The sequence below is a fragment of the Meles meles genome, chromosome 14 (genome assembly GCF_922984935.1).
Source record: "Meles meles chromosome 14, mMelMel3.1 paternal haplotype, whole genome shotgun sequence".
NCBI classification, from domain to species: Eukaryota; Metazoa; Chordata; class Mammalia; order Carnivora; family Mustelidae; genus Meles; species Meles meles.
This window is the reverse complement of record NC_060079.1, coordinates 79,461,403-79,483,617: the sequence shown is the minus strand read 5'-3', so window position 1 is coordinate 79,483,617 and position 22,215 is coordinate 79,461,403.

Here is a 22,215-nt window from a genome sequence, read left to right as displayed (position 1 = left end):
ACATACATACTCAACATTTATCACAGGATACTTTCTGTCTACTTTGTTCCTTATTATTGAGTCTGTAGAAGACATTATTTGTACTTTGATGGTTTGTGTCCCACTTTGCCTTTCTTGAGGCCAAATCCAAAGTCATGTTTAAAAGACTTCTGAGGGGGCACCTGGGTGGTTCACCTTGTTAAGCATCTGCCTTCAACAGAGGTCATGATCCCAGGGTCCTGGGACTGAGTCCCACATCGGGCTCCCTGTTTAGTGGAGAGTCTTCCTCTCCCTCTCCTCTGCTCACACTCTGTCTCTCTCTCAAATAAATAAATAAATAAATAAATAAATTCTTTTAAAAAAATCACTTCTATAAAAGATAAAAGTAAAAATAAATGGCTCCCGAGGTTTTCCTTTTTCTAGAAAAGAACTTGATGTATCTATTTTCATAAGGGTACATACTTTTAAAGGTAGCAGCAGAGGTGAAGACACACAAACGTACGCAGGTAGCTCTGTTGGTTAAGGGGCCAACTCTTGGTTTCAGCCCAGGTCACGAGCTCAGGGTCTTGTGTCCGATATCACGCTCTGTGCTCAAAGGAGTCTGTTTCAGGACTTTCTCTCTCCCTCTGCCACTGCCCCCTTCTCATTCATACCCGTTCCCTCAAATAAATAAATAAATCTTTTGAAAAAAGACACGAAGTAGGGGCGCCTGGGTGGCTCAGTGGGTTAAGCCGCTGCCTTCAGCTCAGGTCATGGTCTCAGGGTCCTGGGATTGAGCCCCGCATCGGGCTCTCTGCTCAGCAGGGAACCTGCTTCCGCCTCTCTCTCTGCCTGCCTCTCTGTCTACTTGTGGTCTCTCTCTGTCAAATAAATAAATAAAAAATATCTTAAAAAAAAAAAAAGACACGAAGTATACAATGCATATTTTCTAAGCCAAGGCAGCTTGGCATGTAAAGTAAGGATTACAGTAATTGTCTAAATATACCTATTCTGACACTATATTACTAGTCATGAAGCACGATGAGATTGAGTGACAGCCAATGTGATATAATATGAAGGATAAAAAAAAAGCCAACATATTAGCGATCCTTTATAAAAAATCTAAATTAGACTTCTAATTTATAGAGTATATAGAAGTTAGAGGGATAAATTTAATGATTCCATGGTTTCAGAAAAATTGACAATGCCATTTTTTTCTATAAAATGACTTATCCGATGTTTTTAAGTAATAAGATGGAAAAATAAGTGGGGGTGGGCACAGGTCTAGATTGAAAGAGGAGACAGGAGAACCAACTGCTGTGAGTGACATTTGATCAAATATTGGTTTTAAAAATGCTACGAAGCAGACTCTGGCCTTAAAATATGTTATAAAAGAAAAAAACAATCAGTGGAATTGGGATCAAAATGTGTATTAGACAGTATAAGATTAATTGTTTTTAATATTAGATAATAGCATTGTAGGTTTTGGGAGGATATTCTTTGAAGGTTCATGCTGAGACATTTAGTAGGGAATTCTTGTCATGTCCAAACTCACTTTCAAAACCACACTGCAGTGAGCCACGAGGACAAATGTGGAAAGCAAGTTAACCAGTAAGGCACAACAGAGGAGCGCGAGTAAAATCTCTGATCCTGTAGAAGAATGTTTGATTTTGCTCTGAGCATGATGGGGAATTGGTCAGAGGGTTCTGGGGTGGGTGGTAGAAAGATCCAAATTCTAAAACACACACTGGTGATGGGTAGAGAGGGCCAAGGAACCAGCACACCAGCAGGACCTTGGCTAGGGGACGCTCTCCAGCATGAGAGTCATCACTGCCAAAATTTTCAAGAGCTGGTCAGATTGTAGATGTATTTTGAAGATAGAATGGCGACGATGTGTTTGTGGATTGCATGTCAGTTTGGCAGGAAAGAGAAGTCAGAGCTGACGTCAAATGTTCACACGGGGAACTAGGAGAACTAAGGTGCCATTTACTGAGATGGGAAAACTCTTTGGGGAGTGGAATTATGAGAGATGATCAGGAACCATTTTCTTAAACATGCTAAATCTTAACACCATGATCCAGTCTTCTTAGTGGCACCGCTCTGTCTCCTGCTGATGCTATGCCCAGAACTCTGTTGCTCAAATTAAATCATGGTCATGTCACACTAGGGACATGGCTGTAGGTACATTTAGAGAACTTACTCCAGGTCAAAGGATCAGCTTCTACACAGTAAAGAGACTAGAAATAGCCTGTCACATATAAAGAACTACAGTTAATTCTGAGTGAATGGAGTGACTGCTCAGGGAGAAGAGTCAGATGGAAAGGCACGCAGTGTCATCTCAAAGTGTCCCCTTTCTTGGTACCTGCTGATCTATGTTCTCAAACCAAAATGTTGCACGTTGACACCCCTTTCAATCCTTATACAAGTCATTCACCAAGTTTCTTACGTTTTCCTCAATCCTGGAAGGAGGAGGGCATCATTTACCTTCAACTGTGGACACATTGAAAAGGAGATGGCCTTTCCCCAAAGGTGCACAGAAGGGCTATGCCTATCCTGAGCTCACTACTGTGGCAACTAGGCCCTGTGCTTGCACTCGTCATCTACCCAACCTCAGCACTTCTGTTTCCATCAGAAAACATGGAGGAGAAAAGAAATACGTAAGAGAGGAACTCCAAGTGTTTTTTTTCTCCTCAAGAGAAAAGAGAAATTGGGTGCATTTGAATGCATTGATCATGCCACAAATAGGCACTCATTCTGTCGTAGATTCACTATTGCATGTAATTGAATGCTGGTAATAATAGTCGTGATTTTGACAACTCCTTTCACCAAAACCTCTTTGCCATCATTAGTCAAGATAGAATTTGGAACCTAATGCTTCAGTAGGCTCACCCCCAAATTCAAGGATATTAGCACTGCCTCTTTGGCCAACACTCCACATGTATTTCAAAAACACTGTCGATTTACTGCTTACTGCAGAAGTACAGAAACAAGATACCTGCTGGGAGGAATGCAGCCCAGAGGATGCTCTTTCTCATTTTTCTTTCATGCTTTTCTCATCTACGGCTGATTCCATTCTTAATTTTTGCATCAGACAATAAACCTTGAAGAAAATCTGAATTCAGTGGCAATATTTGTGCCCATTATGATGTATATTTATTTTTCTGCCTGTTTCAAGAAGTACTTTCTTTCAATTGGCTTAGAGTACAATTCATTATCTCTACACATCCTGTAACACACATTCTTGTTAGAGTTTTGGAATAGAGATCTCTGTCCCTTTAGGTATATATTGTATCCAACACAGGACAAATGTAGCTGGATTTTATCTGTCGAGCTGAGATTAAGAAATAGCCCCATTTATATAGTGTGGTATATAGGTGAGATGAAGGACAAGAACCCCTTAGAAACTGTAACTGAACTGATCAATATCTATGTCTACACGTATCTTCAGGCATATGTATGAAATTCCATATTATCATCTTACAAAGAGCTAAAGAAATAAAATGTGTATGTCATCATTTTACATGAATTTTCTAAAGTGTTCTATTAATAAAATGTTATACAATGGAAAGGAAAAGCCAAGACTAACTTGCAGTTGAGCAAGATAGCTGATCCCCAGAAGACTCTGTGTCTTATGCCATTTCACATCACTGGACCCAGAATGTGTCTTTAGAAGGGATAAAGGACACCCTATTTCTTGAGTTGCAAAACTTAACCTGAATTTGGCAAGCATCTTCTGTAAAGGGACAGATAGTAAATATTTATGACTTTGAGGTCCATGTGGTCTCTGTCAAAGCTACTCAACTCTGCTTTGTAGCAAGAAACCAGCCATAGACAATATGCAAACGAATTAGCCTGGCTGTGTTCCAGTACAACTTCATATACAGAAATAGGTAAGTTCTGGATTTGGTTCCAGGATCACAGTTTGTTGATCCCTGACCTAAAACAGACATGCACCAACTCTCTTCCTTGTCCCACTAAACATGCAGGGGACACTGAGCCAGGAACATCAGAAGAAGAGAAAACACAGAAAATAACTTCAGGCTAATCCAGTGACAGTTTCAATTAAAAAGAAATCAACCCTATTAACATGCTCTTTAAGATCTCAAATGTGTATTCCCTTAAACTTTCTTCCCATTAATATTGTGCTATGCCATAAAATGTAAACTAGTTTGGCCTTTGAGTTTCCAAGAGAAAATAATTTTTATATATATGATATATATATATATTATTAAAATGTAAATATAAATAAGTATATTTATAATATATTTCTATATTATATATTATAATGTATTTATAATTTTTATTATAATATATAATATATTATATATAATATATTATTAAATGCAATAATTATAATTTATAATTAAAATATAATTACATATTTATAATAAATATAATTAAAATGTAAATATAAAATAAAATGTAAATTATACATAATGTTATACAATATGTAATTTATATTGTGGAGCTCCATTTTCTTGCCCTCATTCCTGGAGCTGTCTCGCATGCATGGGACTGGGAAGGCAGGTCAGTGGGAAGTTATTCTTTTTTTAAAGATTTTATTTATTTACATGACAGAGAGAGAGAGAAAGAGAGCACAGGTAGGGAGAGTGACAGAGGCAGAGGGAGAAGGAGAAGCAGACCCCCCGCCGAACAAGGAGCCCAATGCAGGGCTTGATCCCCAGACCCTGGGATCACGACCTGAGCTGAAGGCAGACACTTAACCAACTGAGTCACCCAAGTGCCTTTACAAGTTATTTTGAAACTGTATGTTCACGTGTGCACATACGTCACCCTTTGACTACAAAGAGTATTAACACTTTTAATTGAAGAAATGTTTCATCAACTACAAAACAGAAAATTGCTTCAAGATCATTTCTGAACATCTACACGTATTTAAGTAGTTGTGCAACCTTGGGAAAGTCACTCAGATTCTCGGATACATAGGTATCTGGGTAATAATTAAAGATGCTGGTGTAGCCAAATACATATTCTTATAGTAAGTTTGGGGGTCAAACATAAATTCTAGTACTCATTAACTGTGTTACCAGGCACGTTACTCAACCTTAGTGTTCGTTTCATCAGCCACAGAACCAGGATATTAAGTTAGTTTTATCAGTTCCCTACATGACCTGCCTCCATGGACCCCCCAGGGTGTGTCAACCTCCACACATTATTGATCAATGACTGTGAGAGAAGCCTACTCACATTCTTAAGGAAAGTGATGTCTATTTTAGAGTAGGGCTTTGGATAGACACACAAGGGAATTATAAAGAAAAAAAAAATACCAGGTTCCATTTTCATCCCCAAGGATATATAGTAAATATTTTAGAGACAGGAAAAAAAAAATGAGAAAAAGTTCGAGGGAGAGAAAGACACAGAGAGAGCCCAAATAAAATAAATGGAGAAGGTTCCTCTAAATAAAAGATAGACTGTGACATCCTTTACCTTTGATAAGGTGAAATAGGCAGAGGATTCACATATAACATAAGTATTGACCACTGACTGGAGAATATTATGTCACCAGCAGCAGCACCTCAAATGTACTGCTGTACTATCAACATGAAATTGAGGGCAGAAAATACTTATATGATATAAATATAAACATATATATTTATATGACAGAGTTTTCTAGTAGCTAAGAAAAAAAAAAACCACAAAAAAACAAAAACAAAACAAAAACTTGTTTGCACCATAAGTTTTGCTTTTATGCTTTTATGTTTAAAAGCAACAATGTAAATCACTCCCCAAATTAAAAATATCCAACTACAGCACATTAGCAAATGAAAATAGTGACCTCGTGGCCATAAAAATAATGATAATAATTCTGCATATGTTTTAATAATTCAGTATGAGAATCTTTGCCTTCTATTTTTCTTAAAAAGCCAATATCTAAGAAGGGACCTCTCCCTATATATAATTCTAATGTCAAGTGTAATATCCCATCCTTTGAAATTGAAATGAAATTTGCTCTAATCCCTTGCACGTGCTCTGGCTGATCCGTGTCATTCCACCTTCTCCTCCTCCTGGTCAGGCAGTAAGGAGGGTTCGAAGCAGAGCAGGGTCTCCTTGTTCCTTGGGGCTCTGCGTCCATCTGCTTCCAGGAGCACGGTCTAGCCATTCCACTCTTTCTTCCCATTTCAATCACACATGGCCCTTCTGCGATAGAGCACAGCCTCCTGTCTTAAACACAGCAAATGCTCCATTAATTCTGTATAAGGGTTTCCCGAATTTTTTCATTTCTGAGTCAATCACTTTATTCTCTCTCCAGATTTCTTATTTCCTCATTTCCTGATACTCTCACCATGACCTCCCCCTGGAAATTCCGTTTCTCTAGTTTTATTATTCCCAGGCAGCTGGGTGGCTCGGTCGGTTGAGCGTCTGCCTCTTGGTTTCAGCTCAGGTCATGATTTCAGGGTCATGAGATCAAGCCCTGAGTCAGATTCATTGTTCAGCGTGGAATCTGCTTGAGATTCTCTCTCTTGGTTTCCCTCTGCCTCTTCCCACCTTTCTCTCTCTCAAATGAAATAAATAAAATCTTTTTTTTTTTTTTTTTTAATTAACTCTTTGGCGGTGCCTGGGTGGCTCAGTGGGTTAAAGCCTCTGCCTTCGGCTCAGGTCATGATCCCAGGGTCCTGGGATCCAGCCCCGCATCAAGCTCTCTGCTAGGCGGGGAGCCTGCTTCCCCAACCTCCTTTTCTCTGCCTATCTCTCTGCCTACTTGTGATCTCTCTGTGAAATAAATAAAATAAAATAAAATAAAAAATCTTAAAAAAGAAAAAAGAAAAGAAAAGAATTCTTAAAAAATAAACTCTTTGCCTTCTCATTAATGCATTCGGCTAAATAGTGATGGATATTTAGTCAATTGACTCTTTATTGCTCCAAATAAGGAGGAAGACAAGCAGAAAGTGAAGGAGAGAAAGAAGCTGAAGGAGGTGGAAGAAGGGGAGGAGAGTGAGGAAGGAGAGAAGGAAGAGAAGAAACACAAAAGGTTTCAATATTTCAGAATTTATCTTCTCAGTTATCTGAAAAAGCCTGATGATGACTGCCTTCCTCACTAATGTGTGGGGTGACCCTCCTTTCTGGAGCCATAGCCTCTCCTGCTCAATAGTTTGTAGGATTCAGCTATGGAGATACTGGGGAAAGGAATGCTTCTGTCTAACCAAATCCTACCTTCGGAGGCCATGCTACAATTTTGTGGCATGATTTCAGAATGAAGCCAAAGCTATCCTTGAAATAGCACCTAGGGGGAACAAACTAGGTGGGGAAAGGGTTTTACGAGAATGATATTAACAGTAGTTGCTTTAAGAGAGGGAAGGCAGGGAGTCTGAGCAGTGGCTAAGGGAGGATGTTATTTTCGATCCTAACTGTCCATGGTTGTCACTGGTGCCGCAAGTAACATGGGACTTGCCAAGAACTGGGAGTCCAAGCCATGGGAAATTTGTGATATTTAGGAGAGGAAAACAAAAATAAAAGAAACACAAAACAGGGGCAGCTGGGTGGCTCAGTGGGTTAAGCCTCTGCCTTCAGCTCAGGTCATGGTTTCAGGGTCCTGGGATCGAGCCCCGCATCGGGCTCTCTGCTCAGCAGGGAGCCTGCTTCCCCCACCACCACGGTGCATGCCTCTCTGCCTACTTGTGGTCTCTCTGTCAAATAAATAAATAAAATATTAAAAAAGAAGAAGAAACACAAAAGAAAAGCAACAAACTCCTCTGCTTTTGTGACTTCTTATCAACACAATATTTATATACACATGTATGTGTATATATGTATGTGTGTATGTGTTTATTTTTTTTTTCCCCAAGGAAATCCTAGTTCTATTCATGTTTATTAAGAGCTGCCTGGGTGCAATCACTAAGCTGGAGGTCAAAATCATGCCTGTTACACAGAACTTTAAAGGAAAGGTGTGTCACAACAGTCCCACTTTTTGTTTTTTATTTTAACCTCACCATTAGGTCCAGAATCCGCAGCAGTAAGAACAGCTAGCGATTCTTCTCCATATAAAAAGTGTTCCACATTATTGATTTAACTGTGCCTTGACACTTTCTTCTCTAAATACCAGCTGAAGAAAAATATTGATTAAACCTAGAAATGCTTTATTGCAGGCTCCTTCTTAACTGTCGGTGGCACGCGGTTCGTGTACATTTAATCGATTTTTGATTCATCTGTGATTGGAAAATCGGTAAATTATTTCATTCAGCTTGAGAGGTACACTCATCACAAAGAAATTTAGTTGAATTGAACTTTGCCCACAAATTTGAAGGGGCATCATATGGTATAATTAAATAAATACATAAATTTTATTTTATAAGGTGAATATTACCCTGCAGGGATATGCCAGGTTCTTGGTTTACATCCAGACTCCAGAATCTTGGCAGAGTCCTCCAGGGCAAATCCTGCCTCTTGTGAGAAATGTAATTATATCTTTAATATATCCTACTACAGACCAGTAGTAGGTATATAAATTTCTTGTGGAATATTCTCTCTTTTTTTTTTTTTTTTTTTTTTTTGGAATATTCTCTTAGTAATGGTTACAGAAAGATCTGGATTCTATCTCTTTCTTCTTTATTCAACATGACATTGAAACCATCTAATGCTTTCATCCACACAATGCAAAGATTGAGTCGCCTGATGGAAGTCCAACCGAAATTGTGCAGCCTGGGAATATAACGCAAGAGACTTTTTTTTTTTTTTTAAGATTTTATTTATTTATTTGGGAGACAGAGATCACAAGTAGGCAGAGAGGCAGGCAGAGAGAGAGGAGGAAGCAGGCTCCCCACTGAGCAGAGAGCCCGATGCGGGGCTTGATCCCAGGACCCTGGGACCATGACCTGAGCCAAAGGCAGAGGCTTTAACTCACTGAGCCACCCAGGCACCCCGCAAGAGACATTTTTAAACTGGTTCCTGCTGTAGATCAAGAGGTCATTTCTAGGCACAGCCAACCCTTTGACCTATAGGAGTAACTAGTTTACAGAAAGAGAGGCAAAATCCGGAGCACATTATTAACATCAGACGACCCTCCTATAAATGCAATGAGTCTTCCATATGCAGTATTGAAGTGCGTCTCCAAAATTGGTAAGGATAGGAAAGATAATAACTGGGTCTGGAAAATGGAGTGAAGTGTTTCAGTCGCTTGGCTTAGAAAATCGGGGACTGTTCTGTTCCTTCTGCCTCTGCTGAATTAAAACCTAAATAGCTGTAACCCTGTGCCTCATTGTTCTCAGACTGAAAGTGGCATTAATATACTTGGCCGTAAAAGGGTAAATGAAACATTATATGATTTTTAAAGTTGTCATAAATGCTTAATAAAGGCTGTGGGGAAACACGATAGTCATTCTTCACAATGCATTTGCTGACGAGTCAAGAGCAGGAATGAAAAGTTCTGAGGAGCCGTCCCTGCTTCACAGCGACATTAAGATGCTTTCCAGTGTGAGGAGATGAAGTACATTACGACACTTGCATAAAAGCAAGAATAAAAGTGTGAAATGGCTCTGCAATGACTATTTAGTTTTTCTTGCCTTTCCTGTTTGCTGTTTGTCAGCATGGAAGGCCGACCCAGCCTCCAACTCCTCCCAAATGGAATCTTCCCGGCCAAGCCGAGGTCATACATCGCCTTTGTTGTTTTAGTAACCACCGCTACACCCTTGATGTTGTTCCCTGACTCTTCTTATGTATTGCTACTCACGGTTGATGGCTGGTCTTGGCTTTGAAATTGTGAGCACATCGAAAGTGATGAACTTTGCGCAATACCGTGACAGGGGCACCGATTTCCAAGTGCATTTTTCATGCAGTCATGCTTCTTTGGTGTAAGTGGTGCAGTGTAATTTTGTCCCACAATATCAAACAATGTTTTCTTCAAGGATATTTGGAAACAGCCAAGGAGAGTTTGATGATGCAATGAGGAAGCTGCTGATTGATGATCATCAGGCCACAACCCATAGCAAATTCTGAGCATTTAAAGAAACGCCCCATATAATCCTGTGTTTCTTGACGTGTAATACACAGGAAACAATTCCACATGATACTGAAACATGTATGTACCTAGAGACGTGACAAATCCTGTTTTTCCTTTTCTTTTACTGTAGTAAAAATCAGGTTTCATTTAAGAGAAAACAAACAATAAAACAAACCACTGTGTGTGTTTGTCTCGAATTCCTTCTTTGACGTAGTCTTCCCCTGGGTGCAGTCCCTGTGAGTGATTCTCCTTTGCCTGTACTCTTAAACGGTATGGACTCCTTCAGTGACCCTGCCCCATCACCACCACACGTACTCACCCTCTTCCTCCTCTCTCATTACTTTTTATCATACTCACCTTTGACAAATGACGCTCACTTTCCCTCTGTGCTATGCGTTTATTTGAGCCCTGTTGAGGATACAGGCCACCATTTGTTGGTGGCTCGGCTCTAACGGAGACGGAGTAAGACTCCCAGACAAGTCTGTATCTTCACCGTAGCTTCCTACAGTTGTTACTTCACCCAGCTCTGCCCGTTCTGTCTTGACCAGAGACACAAGTCTGCTGCCCGCAGCATGACAGGCAGAACAGAGGAACACTGGCACGTGAGAAATCAGCTTTCATGGACCACCTTGATTTCCCATGATGCTGCATATGTTGTTACCTTCTCATTAATCAGGAACTCTGCTGCTGTACTCTTCTGAGGCACCTACGTCATTTAGTGATCACACTCTTCTCTAAAGCATTTTCTTGAAAATGTAGGAATGGGGAGGAGGCACCTGGGTGGCTCAGTCGATTAAGGGTCTGCCTTCCACTCAGGTCATGATCTCAAGGTCCTGGGTTCGAGCACTGCATCGGTCTCCCTGCTCAGCAGTGAGTTGGCTTCTCCCTCTCCTTCTGCGATCTCTCTCACTCTCATTCTCTCTCAAATAAATAAATAAAAATCTTTAAAATACATAAGTAAGATGAAATATAGGATAGCTAATCAGTAGGGAAAAGGTATTTACTGTAACTATGTTTTTGATATATAATACTAGTATATGTATATACTTGTTTTTAATAGATTTATTTATATTAATTAGCTTTTTTCAATTCAGCACCTAATAACTGAGAGTGATGTTGAATAGTCAGAATAATATTAACTTAATAACTGTCATCCAGGAGTTTAGAGTCCAGCTGGACACACGAGATAAAAATATATATGGGTTATAAGAAACAATACGCGTGTCAAATGAGACACCTGGATAGTGGGAAGTATCAAAGATGTCGTTAGCACAGGCAAGAGTATGATCAGAGTATTAGAGGACTTGGTATCACCTTTCAGATTCTAATTTTATCTGAAAATGTTCCATTTAGTTATAGGACTTATTTCTATATTAGGCTTTTCAGAATAGTGCAAGACTTCATTGGTTTATATTCCCTAATTCTTATATGATTTTGATCTGTGTTCACTTGCATTATACGTTCACATTCCAACTGGGCTGAATTTTATATTAAAAAAAGAGAATGAAGAATTTTTTTTTTTTTTTTTTTTTGAGAATGAAGAATTTTTCCTCCTATTAGTTGCATGTATTTTAGAAGTATTTACTTGACAAATGTTGATATTTATGAAATGAAGAAATATCACGCTTCTGAATTACTTAACTAGTGTTGAAAGACAAAATAATCTTTATTATGTGCATAAGTTTCTATCACTCTTTGCAATTATCAAAATTAATATAAACAAATTTCACCCAATGTACAAGTAACCCCCATAAACAGTATGTAACTATTTATATTCACAAACTGCAAAACATATTTAGACTGAGTCTAAATTTACATAATGAATTATCAAATGTATATCTGAATTATTGTTTTTGTTCACAAATTCTAATTAACAAGGTAAAATGTACACTGCAATTTTGAAACATAAAGGTGGAAATGATTCATTTATTTAATAAGGTAAGTTACTGAAATTAAGTACATACTGTGTGCTAACTGCCTTGCTTTATGCTGCGCTCAGGCCAACAACCAGGAGTGAAGCCATAACTCATCTCAGAGCTTCTGGTCTAGTGGCAATTACCTAATGGTTATGGAATTGTTTGGTTCAGCATTCACTAAAATTCTCAATCTTGAAAATACTGATGTATATATAGTGAGGTTCTCAAACTCAGCAAATGAAAATACAAATATTACATGGGCCATATTGATCCAAATATTTCATGGGATAACTAATTGCTGTTTATCTGAAATTCAAACATATCTGAGATAAAGATTACCAAACATTGGCATGATGCTTATGTTACTTGTTGCGATCTTTTCCATTGGCCCATGGCCATTGAGAGGCTAGAAGTATGATTACTCCCATTTATCAATGATAACACAAAGCCTCCTCAAGGGATTACACCTTTTTTAAGTCTCCCAGTTAGGGGACAGAGCTCATGCCACTGGGGCTCCAGGTTTAATCAACTTGTTCATGTGTCATGCTGCTTTTGATGGAACTCGTCTCCAGGTGTCCTCTGTACTTTATTCATTTTTAAGTGAAGAGTTTGCTTTTTGAGAAACAGCTGGAACTCTTACTTTGGGGGGGTATTCCTTCTTCCCTCCCACCCCCCTCACTCCCTTCTTCCCTCCCTCCCTCCTCCTCCAGCTGTTCCTCCTACCAAAAAGAGCCTGCATTTACATCTGCTGATACTGCTCATCCTACAGTACAGAATTTTGTCTACAATTCCCGGGTTTTCTTATTTGCTATTTGAGCTTTTCTTATCAGTTCTTTAAACTTGGGTCTTTTCCATGCCCTCTAAATAGGTCATTTGTATCTATTTTAAAAGGTCGTTGTTCTCGGCTTGCTTCTCTGTCTGCTTCTGTGCACTGGCAATTCTGCCCTCACCCCTTCAAGGATCCCTACACCTGAGCTGCGTCCCCGCTTACTGTCAGCACTTCTGATAATGGCTGTGCTTATTAAATTTTCTGCACATTCAACTGAATTCTGGGAATTTATGACTATCATGTTTGCTGCTTTATCATCCTTATTTTGCATGCTTCATTTTTTTAATACTAGCTCTTATTTCCTGGGAACTTTATTCCTACCTGCTTAGGTAAGGTATTTGCGGCCATATGTTCAATGGCTCTCTCTTGGGGGCCCCTGTCCCTTTAGCTCTGCTACGTGGTACGCACAGTTCACTTTTAAGAGAGTTGTGACTATTTCACTGAATAAGCATTTAGGATGGGCTTCTGTTTGTGTCCACTGCATAAGGTAAATTATTGTCATTCCCTGATTACTGGCTTGGTTGCAACAATAACTAGAAGAAAGGACATATTCACTTGCAAACAGTGGACATATTGAGCAAACATGTGAAATTGGGTCTCACATGATCAGGATGGTCCGGGACATAACGGACAGACCGCGGACGCCATCACAAATGTCATGGAAGAACAGGGACTGACCGTCTTTCCTTGTGCTCGCCTGAAGGTTCATGAATATTGTGACTTTCATACAACCTGCCCAAATACTCACAAATCCCTAGGATAATCTTAACCATACCTGACATGGTATTGAGACGATTTCCACCAGTAGGGAACTGGGTTACGTTGTCCTGGTCTTGTCAGTGTACTGTCCAGACTGTGTGGAGGATGCTGGCCTCTCACTCATTATGACTACTGTGTGTCTGGGTCTCTGAGTGTCTTCTGTTTCCCCTAACTGAGACGGGAGCTGTGTTCCTACGTTCAGGTTTTGCTATAATCTAGTACTCCCCTCCCTAGCTTTGAGAGCAGCCTTTATTTCCACCCTCTGTACTTAGACACTGCTTTCTAGACTTTCATAACTGTTAATTAGGGACCTGATTCCACTCACATAGCTTTAGAAACAAAGATAGTCATCTCTTCCTCTCACTAACCCTGTGTGTAACTTGTACTCAGGAACAACTCTCCTAGCCACTAGAGTAGCTTGTGCATTTGGAAGCCAGCCCAGATTAGATTAGAGAACACTAAGATATCTCGGGCATTGATTTAAACTTCTGGACACCTGCCTTGTAGCAAAACTTACAGACAAAATAAGCCTTCTCCTGTCGACAAATATAATGGAAAAAGAAGTAAGGAAAAATACAACCATCACTATGAAAATTTTAAACATACCCCAAATAAGGGGAGTGACATAATAATCTCTATGTACCTATTACTCACCTCCAACACGTGTCTAGTGTGATGGTTCATTTTTGGTGCCAACTTAACAATGCTAAGAGATGACCAAATAGGTGGTAAAACATTGTTTCTGGTTGTGTCTGTGACTATGATTTTGCAAAACAAGCATTTGAGTCAACAGACTGAGACAAGCAGATCACCCTCGCCAAAGCAGGTGGGAGTCATCCAATCCATTAAAGGCCTGAATAGGACATAAAGTTAGAGGATGGGAGCATTTGTTCTCTGCTCTCTCTTCCCAGTCCATCTTCTTCCAGCTTCAGATATAAACCCGTCTAGTTCTTGGGCTTTTGGATTCAGATTACAGATTATACCATCAGCCCCTTGGTGCTCAGGCCTTTGGATGCATGCTAAATTACACCATGAGCTTTCCCAGTTCTCCAGTTTGCAGAGGGTAGAAGGCAGGACTTCCTGGTCTCCATAATCATGTGAGCCGGTTCCTATGATATATCTCCTCTTACATATATATCTTTATATACCCCATTAGTTCTTGTTCTTTGGAAATCCCATACTAACACATCCACTTATAATTAATCTTGTTTTGTCCATACCCACAACTATTCCTCTCTCTTCTGACCTCCACAGTTGATTCTTTTAAAGCAAATATCCCAAATACATACAGCTTCATTTGTATATACCTAATTGTGATCTCTTAACTATAACTCTATTTTCTAACATAACTATATTGCTATCTCTCTGGAAATATTATCAGTTGTCCAGCCACCATTCAAATTTCCAAAACACCCACCAACACTCCCATTAATTGTTGGAATCAGAGTCAGACAAAATGCATGTTATAAATTGCAAAATTGAAATAATCACAAGAAAACTAAGTTTTTAGTTAGTAATGAGAAGTACAGATGAATGACCTGGAACGAAAGCCAGGGGGAGGGGCGGTGTTGTGCTGCCTTTAACCATACCATCTCTTTCCTGTGGTTGTGCGGATACAACTCAGCCGGAAATTTGCCCTTACCTTTAAAAAGAGAGATCATGTATACAATTCTGTGTAACTCTTGGATTATCCAAATGCCTGCTTTTAATATAAGCAAAGTGGTTTGCCCGAATTCCATCAGGAATATAAGAGATCATTCATTCAGCAGGGAAAAGAGGGCTGTGGATCCTATTAGCCATTTTATGTCATTGCGCAGGCACATAGTACAAACAAACACACACACAAATGCATTGTGCAGCGCTTTTCAAGACTTTGTTAAAATGATCCTTCAACTAGGATACCAGGATGGAATAAAATTCCATAACCTCGGGGGAAAGAAAAGGCAAAAGGACTCACAGCCATAAGGTTGGCGGGGCTCATTGTACCTGGATAAATGCATTTTAGCTTTCACCATGCCTTTTCTGAGTTTTATTACTCTTTGCATTCTGACTACTAACCGAAAACAGGATTCCTTCAAATTCCTGGGCAGCTTGCCACTACTTTGGGCCAAGGGGCCAATAAAAATCATTAGCAATCCATAAATTTTATCCAGTGGGCTTTCCTGAACATGTGCGAGTGTTCATAAGGTCTGAGCACTGAAATCCACATGTTCTGTCTCATGTGCTCCTCATTTGCTTGCAATCGGTTATACTCAAGTCTGTTATGTGATTATATTGTAATTTAGATCGAATGAGGATCAATATGCCATTCAAATACGCTAATAAAAACAGTGATCAGATAGACACTTTTGTTAATGCAAGACAGTAGATAAGACTGAACACAGTTCTGGAGTTTCAACGTCTGCAGCACACAATGCATACTTTCCATTTTATTTACTCATTTGCAGGAAGGCCTGTGTGGATATATTCATAAGGAAATATTAGAATGAACTAAACCTGTTCCAATTATCATGATGAGCTGTATCAGCCACTTGATAAGACCAAAAATCTCTACCTTACAGTTTTTGCATTTAAAACTCAAAATTGTGCATTCACTAGGTTAATTAAATAGCCATTCATCCTCGTTGATATTTTATAAATTTTTCGTGACAGTGAAAATTATTTTCTGTGAAAAAATGTAGTTTTACCTCATGTCAGGTTTAAAAACACACACATAACCACACTTGAAAGATTATGTGAAGTGTATTTACTCTGATGCTTAATTCAAAAGTGCCAATATCATAGACAGTGCTGTATGTTAGGCAATCTTTCTATTTCCACGGAGTGTGAGCTCCTGTATCAATACCACTCCCAGCATCTGCTGGGGGGGCATTGGGAAAAAACATGAAAGTACGAAGTGAGACTTTAAGAATGGAGAACACAGTCTGGGTGAAGATCAAGTATTAAGAAAACACACACACTCACATTCAGATACGTGTCATGTTAGCAAAATTGTCCTCTACCATAGTAATGGGATTCCCAGGGTTATGCTTCTTTTTATGAACTTGATCCTAGAAATCACAGTTTAAATTGAAATACAAAATTTAGAAAAAAAAACGAAAAAGAAATCAAAGGATACCTCCTCCTTAATTTAAACCAGAAGGTGGCCTACTTTAGACTGAAGTAATCGAGTGGGAAATATATTTTGGCAATAAACATCTACTTAAAAACATTTTACAACAAACTAACACCTCCTTGTACACTAATAAATTAAATACAAATTAAAGCCAAAGGATTTTTCTTTCTTTCTTTCTTTTTTTAGACTCCATAGGATATCAAGAGCTTGTTCTTTAAAAGGAGAGTTCAGAAAACCCAAAACGTGAGGAATATATTCTATCCCCTGGCAGAATTTTATTAAGCTTGTTCTGAACAGATGGGTGCCTATTTTTAAGAGCTCTAGGAAAGGCAATGCCATGTGACTACAAAGCCCATTCTGATGGCCACCATGGTCCTGTGGTTATCCAGTTAACTTCCACGTCTATACAAACATTTTTATTTCATGAGAGAATGTGATAAGAAACAAGTTTAAATGAATTAGACATTAGGACAAGAGTATGGCAAGTTATTGTACTTTATTTGTAAAAAAAGAGAGAGAGAGAGAGAGATAGGAGATTAATATTTAACAGTTTCAAAATAAGCTTGTTATGCTTTTTCTCCCCGAAGAATTCAAAAGCCTTTTAAAATAATGCTTTTCTAACGCGTTGGCTTATTTATAACACAAAACATCTGTGAGAAAATTTATTTGTTTTTATTTGAATTTATAGAGCTGTTTTCCCCATAATGGGGCATAAGAACTCTTATTCTAAAGGGTGTTTTATCCAGCAACTTATAATGTGTATTTCCTCATAGTAAAAACAAGCAATGCCAATGATAATGATAAGAATGCTATAGGGATGTCCATTTATATTCTTTTTATTTCTTTCTAATTTAAAAAATCATACATAATTAACACCGAAAGAGGTACTCATATACATATATTTGGAAACCTAGAAAGTGCTCATCACAAACTACCTGGACACTGTGTCTTTAAATGTTGTACTTAAAAAAAATTATTCCATGGGGGCGCCTGGGTGGTTCAGTGGGTTAAAGCCTCTGCCTTCAGCTCGGGTCGTGATCCCAGGGTCCTGGGATTGAGCCCCACATCAGGCTCTCTGCTCGGTGGGGAGCCTGCATCCCTTCCTCTCTCTCTGCCTGCCTCTGCCTGCTTGTGATCTCTGTCTGTCAAATAAATGAACAAAATCTTAAAAAAAAAATTATTCCATGGAATTGTACTGTTTCTCAAACAGCACGACAAAAAAATCATTAGATGTAGTGGGTATCCCTGTGCTTTGCCCACATTCCCTCCTCAGAGGTGATGCTTCCAAAGCTCTTACACTTGGAGTATGGCCGGCTGAGGACTCGCAGCTCAGTCCTTCACTGGCAATTGCCCTTTGGCTGCAGGGAACTTCTGAGACCTGGGCAAGCCCTCTGTCATGGGCTGACTTGCACCCAGTGGTTGACCGATACGTCCAACACTCACATCTGGTTGTCCATAACTCTGAATCAAGCATACCACCTCTAGAACTTATTAGAGAATAGGGAGAGCTAACATTGCTTTCCCACAGTGGGTCAGGCTTTACCTCCCCCAACACCTGGTTTTCTTCCTCCCTTACCGGTGTAGCTCCTAAAACCATCCCCTAGGGACATCTATGCACACTACAGTCCTTCCTAGGCGGTTGTTCGAGGAATGCAATTGAAGACACCATAAATATCACAATAGGACATGTTATTTAAAAATCCATTCAAGAAATTTTTGCATACATTCTGACAACCTGGGTGGCTTAAATGTCACCTGAAATGTAACTATTTACAGCTCCTGATGTACTAGAAAATCAATAAGGAAATCTGGAACCTGCTACCTGCAACGTGCTTTAGAGGTTGGGAATGTGCCATGGCATTCAATCATTATTTATTTATCAAACACGTACTGTCTGCATGTTCTATGTCCGACGACCTAAGTGCTTGCAATCTGAGAAGGCAGAATACACACAGGGAAAATAATTTCTTGTTTTTGCTAAAATATTGTACTTCTATTACTTTCACCTCTTTTCTGCTTTTCTCTACGTTTTACTCATCACTGTATTACATAATATGACTGTTATAAGCCATCACAATGCTTAAAAAAAAATAGGTCACAAAAAGGGATTTAAAAGGTGCTACAAGTGTTCCAAGAGTTAAGGATTATGGCCTTTGGAGAAAGAACAGAGTTTAAGTTGACAGAAGCAGGAACTGCATTCCGGAAAGAAAGGATCAGCATCGAAGAAGCACCACAAAGTAGGATAAGTTTTTGGCACACTTGAAGTCATGCATAGTCCAATTTAGCTAGAGCTTATGTTATGGAGTTAGAGGGGATGAGTCTGGGATACTAACTAGTGCCAACTTGGCTATGAGTGCCAGGATAAGGAATTTAAGTTTGTTATGGAGAAGAGGGTTGAATTATAGGAATGGAAGCAAGGATGCTCTGAAGATTCTATTTCTTTGGAAGATTCTTGCTTTATTATTTTGACCATGATATCATACAACTCTCTTATAATACAAAAATTATTAAATCCCAAATAAAATGGATAGCTACTAAAATTTGATATCAAACTTAATGAATGTACTCACTACATGTGGAGAAGGTGACATACCCACACAGAGAAAGTAATTATTTAAGTAACTTTAAGCACCATGTCAAAAAAGTCCATTCAGTTGGAAATAGCATGAAGAACTCTTCTTTTTTCCTAAATTATATCTTTATTAGCCCTGCAAACTGTTCAAGATCTAGAGTTAGTGACGATCCAGCAGAAATGTGCACTCTGAGTATTCCTTACCAAAAAGAACCAGGACTCTTTAAAGGAAAGGCGGGTAAATTAAAAATAAACAAATAAATAAATAAATAAATAAATAAATAAATAAATAAAGGAATGGCGAGTCCAGTCTGGGGCAGAAAATCTGTGTGATGCTTCCAGGAAATGGGCCAGAAAGCAAGAGAGGCTAACCCGACTCTCCCACCTTCAAATCTAACAAGGTTGTCTCAAAGGACAGGGGATATCATGACGGGTTTCCAGCTAGCCAAACATGAGCAATTTGAGCATTTAACCACAACCACAGCTTCAATAACATGGAGTCTGTAATACCAAAGAGTTCATAGCAGGGTTCGAAGAACCTACAAAGTAACAGTTTTCCAGGAATGTGGATGCACATGGAAGTGTGAGAAATACCATTCTATATGGTCGTTAAGGCTCATGATCCACGATCATGACCGGTTTTCATTCCATCTTCCCTTTTGAAACTGTACTACTAGTCGTTCTTGTTTTACTATGGTGCTTGCTTTAGCGTGCCCTTTCTCTCATGTGCCTTTGCAAGCAGAATGTGTGGTTGGTTCAGGTCATCCTCAAATTTCTTTGCAACAAAACCATCACAATTGGGTAGAACTGCCCTATCTTTCCCAGCTTGCCCTTAAAGGTTTTGAGTGTTGCTGTGATCGCAATTCACATCATTTCCTTTTATGCCCCAGCACCACCTATATCTCTTAAGCCCGCACTGTCCTTTTGTTCCTTACCCTGTAAGATCCACTCCCTGGACAGGCAAGCTGTTTCTGCAAATCTGTCCCTGCATTATTATGCTGGCTCTGGTTCCATCATCTTCTCGCATTTCTCCCCTCCCTGCTTTTTTCTGCTAGTCCTATTTCAGTTTCTTGTTCTTTGCTTTAAAGCAAAGTATGTCACTAAATACGAAAACAAAGAATCTATTTTGCCATTTCTTTTCTTATATTTAATGGCATGTTTTACCCAGTTATGCAACCAGTGACATCTTAAAATGAAAGCAAGTTTTCTCTTCTATTGATTATATTAAAAATTTAAATGTCTTCCTGTTCTAACAGAAGTTTTTTACATCCTCCATATGACTTCCAAATTTTCAAGATTGTGTGAAATTAGTTTCAGCTATTGCAATATCATGATAAGAAAAAGTGGTATTTTTCTCTTTCGAGTTGACAAGTCTCAATTCCCCATACAACCTATTGATTCTTCTATATATGTCAAATTCCTGCAATTCTACTTCAGACAATTAACACGTGCATCTTGGGATGCCTTCTTCTATGGTATATACTAATAGACTGATTTTAGAACACTTGACATTATCATTAGATTTTTGCTTTGATTCAAACTTAAACTTGGATTTTTCTAAAAGACAAGTGAAATTTCCTCCCCAGTCATAAAATCCCCCACGCAGATTTCTAATCTTTGAAGTGTCCATTCTATATCCTAAATCCAACTCTTGTATGCGTATATTCACGCATGTTTCACTGGAAAGAGCCCTAAACCTTAGCACTAAAGAGATTTCTCTCATTTCTGTCTGAATCCTTGTATTTCAAAGTGAAATGCTCTTCTGCTCTGTTCGAGGATGCCCTTTCACAGACGCAGACGCTGTGACTTTGACCTTCTCGGTCTCTGTGATTGCTTGTGGCCAGAATGGAAGGGCAAACCCCCAGAAGGCTGGAGGACAGGAAGACCTCAGCCGCCCTCAAGTCCCATCTGCTCACCTAACACGTGAGGAAAGTGTGGCCCAGAACACCTAAAGCCAAACAAAGCACACCTGTTTATGCAAACTGTTACTTTCTCCTCCTCTGCCCCTCTTCCCACTCCCCTTCCTTTATTACGTTGTTTCCTTTCGTTCTTTTTTCTTTTTTTAAACTGTAGTTTGTTTCAACCTTTGTAGTTTGTTTTAACTTTGATGAATTTATTCACTTACTTGCTCATAATGGAAGGTGAACGGAACACACTCTCTGATGCTTCCTCTGAAGCAGGACATCATTCCTTCCTTGTATTTATGTGTAAGCCTTTCAAGTATCCTTTTGAACTGCTTTCCTTTAGCCTTTGTGCCCTTGAATGACACTTCATTTTTCCCCCCATGTCTCTTTTTGATTTATCTTCCCCCCCACCCCCCACCCTGTATTCAGCCTGTTGAGAAAGGAGGTTCTTAAGTTTGGTCCAGCTCCTTCCATCTATTTGGTTTCCCATCTACTCTTTCCCTCTGATCTCCCCTCCTTGCCTCCGGAGTCGGGGGACTGTAGTATGGAAGACTTTCCTCTGAGGCATCCTGGTCCTTTTCTCTGCAACCTACTGTCTGCCCTGCTGGTCTCCTTCTTTCCGTGTGTTCTCCGTGTCTTTCCTGTCTCACTTACAGCCAAATCAGTCTTTGCTTTATTTCTCCCCCATCTCTTCCCACTTCTCCCACCAAAACTGGAATCTTTGTTGTATTAATTAAGGGGAGTGAATGTTACCATATCCAGCTGTTTTGTTTTGTTTTTTTTTTCTTCAGACTTTCCTACGGAGTGCTTGAAGTTGGTGCAGCTGTTGAGCAGTCTGCACAGAGGGCGTTCCTTTGCATATTAAAGGTCGCACGCATTTTATTGGAAAATATGCCACGTCCCTTTCCTCTACAGCAAGCACGTATTTCCTGGCTGTGCAATGCTCCCAGATGAGTTTCAAGGCCTTATACAAAGCTTGTCTTTAATTGTTTTTTTTTTTAATATATATAATGACAACCTCTCTTTGTTTCTATTGGAAAACACCTGGCAAATGGCTAATCCCTCTCTATCCTTGCTACATTTCTGTTTCACACTTACGTTTCCTAGTCCAAATCCCAAACCTGTGTGCTGCGTTGGCTGGAAATCCTGACACAGTGCAAGATCATCTATGTTCCTCTACACCCGCCGTTTTATCCTGCTAACTGGG